Raw genomic sequence first — 2033 nt, 5'->3', positions numbered from 1 at the left:
TAATTGTTTAAAAACAGAAAGAGGTAATAAATTCACACTGGCCCCTAAATCTAAAAGAGCATGATTAATATGAGTATTTCCAATAGTGCATGCAATGGTAGGACATCCCGGGTCCTTGTACTTAGCCATCATCTGTTGAGACAAGATGGAACTAATGTTTGCAGCCAAGAATGCCTTCTTGGGTACATTAGACTTGCGCTTTTGTGTGCACAAGTCTTTTAAAACTTTGGCATAAGTCGGGACTTCGGAAATCGCATCTAACAATGGAATATTAATTTGCACTTGTTTAAACATATTTAAAATTTTCTCCTTAGCAGCCACATTTTTATTATTAGCAAGTCTCCTTGGAAAAGGAGCTTTAGGCACATACTCTTTTTCAGGTGGAGAAACTGCCTGCTCTGTACTTACCTGTTCGGGCTCTTCTTCTGAACCAATGGAGGATGACTCTTTACTTACCTTAATTGGAGATTCTTGAGCATCTTTAGAAGGTTCGGATCTGCCCTCCTCCCTTTGATATTCTCTGCCACTCCTTAAAGCAAATACAGCGTTACAGTGATCGGAGGGCTCCTGCTGCGGCAAGTTTGGTTGCATGGCATTCAACTGATTTACCTGTGGTTGTTGATTCCCATTTATGGCCACATTCCTTGGATTAGGAACTGGTTGACTTGGCATCTTCCCCTTTTCCCTTTCATGCAAGGCCATGGCAAGTTGGGAGATTTGTTTCTCCATATTGTGTTGGCTTGTCATGAAAGTGCTAGTGAGAAGTTCTATGCTCTTTTCTAAGGAAGTTATGCGTGCCGACTCCCCTTGTTTTGGAAAACCCGGTAGTTGCTGATTTGAAACATTATTTAAAATTGGGTTTTGAAAAGGTGGAGGTGTGGTTAGGGGTGGTCGAACATTCATAGAAGGGAAGGTGGGCCTAGGTTGGCCAAATTGGCCTTGACCTTGGAAATTTGATGGCCCTCCTTGATAATTCCCTTGATTCCAAGAAAAGTTGGGATGATTCCTCCATCCCGGATTATATGTGCTACTATATGGATTATTTAAAAACATGGCACTTGCATTTTCATTAGAATTACCAAATTTAGCAAGAGTTGGGCACTCTTCCATGACATGGTCCGTGGCTTGACACCAATTGCACATAGGAACACTATGTGCAATTTGATGGACTTGTGAAGGTCCTTTGACAACTATTGCTTCTAGCCTTTTGATTAGGCTATCAAGATGGGCCTCCTTAGCCACGGCACCCTCTATTAGAAATCCCTTACCTGTGTTGGCTCTCTCACCTTCTTGAGTGGATTCCCACTCTCTTGTTTTTTCCGCCAAATCAAGTAAGAAGTTCCATGCCGCGGCCTCATCTGTGAAAGATGTAAAACCGTTAGGACACATGGACTCAAGAAGTTGCTTTGTTTGGTAATCTATGCCCTCATAAATAATTTGGCATAAATGCCACACATCAATTCCATGGTGAGGACACTCTTGGAGTAGGTCCTTGAACCTCTCCATAAACTTAGAAAATGACTCTAATGGCTTTTGTTTGAATTGTAAAATATCATTCCTAAGCTTATTAGTTTTATGTAATGGAAAAAACTTTTTTAGGAAAGCGACGGCGAACTCCTCCCAAGTGGTGATGGAGTTCGTTGGTAAGCCATAGAGCCACTTTTTAGCTCCCTCCTTGAGTGAAAACGTAATAAACCGCAACTTTACCGCATCATCGGTAAGTTGTTGCATCTTAATTAAAGCACATACATCTTCAAACTCACGCAAAAATAAATAAGCATCCTCCGAAGGGAGGCCATGAAAATGAGGAAGCAAAGAAATAAATTGCGATTTTAGCTCAAAATTATTGCCCTGCGCAACTGGCAATCTAATGCAAGAAGGTTGCGCGGTTCGGGCCGGATAGAAGCGATCGCGTAAACTTTTTGGCGGCTCTTGTTCTTCCGCCATGGCTACTTGATTTGGATTTGGTTCGATGTCTTCCTCCGTCTCTAACTGGTTTGCTCTTTCTAGTCGATTGGCCGAGTTCCGCACCC

The 2033-nt window shown here is 42.2% G+C and overlaps 1 non-coding gene across 1 annotated transcript; it reads left to right on the top strand.

Moving 5' to 3' along the window:
* Positions 1-1459: 1459 nt before the first annotated feature.
* On the top strand, positions 1460-1566 carry LOC143889021 (small nucleolar RNA R71). The gene has a single exon (XR_013254646.1). It is a non-coding gene; the product is annotated as a small nucleolar RNA R71 (small nucleolar RNA).
* Positions 1567-2033: the final 467 nt, after the last annotated feature.

This window comes from Tasmannia lanceolata, unplaced genomic scaffold (assembly GCF_043159265.1).
Source record: "Tasmannia lanceolata isolate RefF3 unplaced genomic scaffold, GAP_Taslan_0.1 ptg000012l, whole genome shotgun sequence".
Lineage (NCBI taxonomy): Eukaryota > Viridiplantae > Streptophyta > Magnoliopsida > Canellales > Winteraceae > Tasmannia > Tasmannia lanceolata.
Note: the sequence above shows the minus strand (reverse complement) of the source record. Positions and strands in the feature narration are given on the sequence as shown.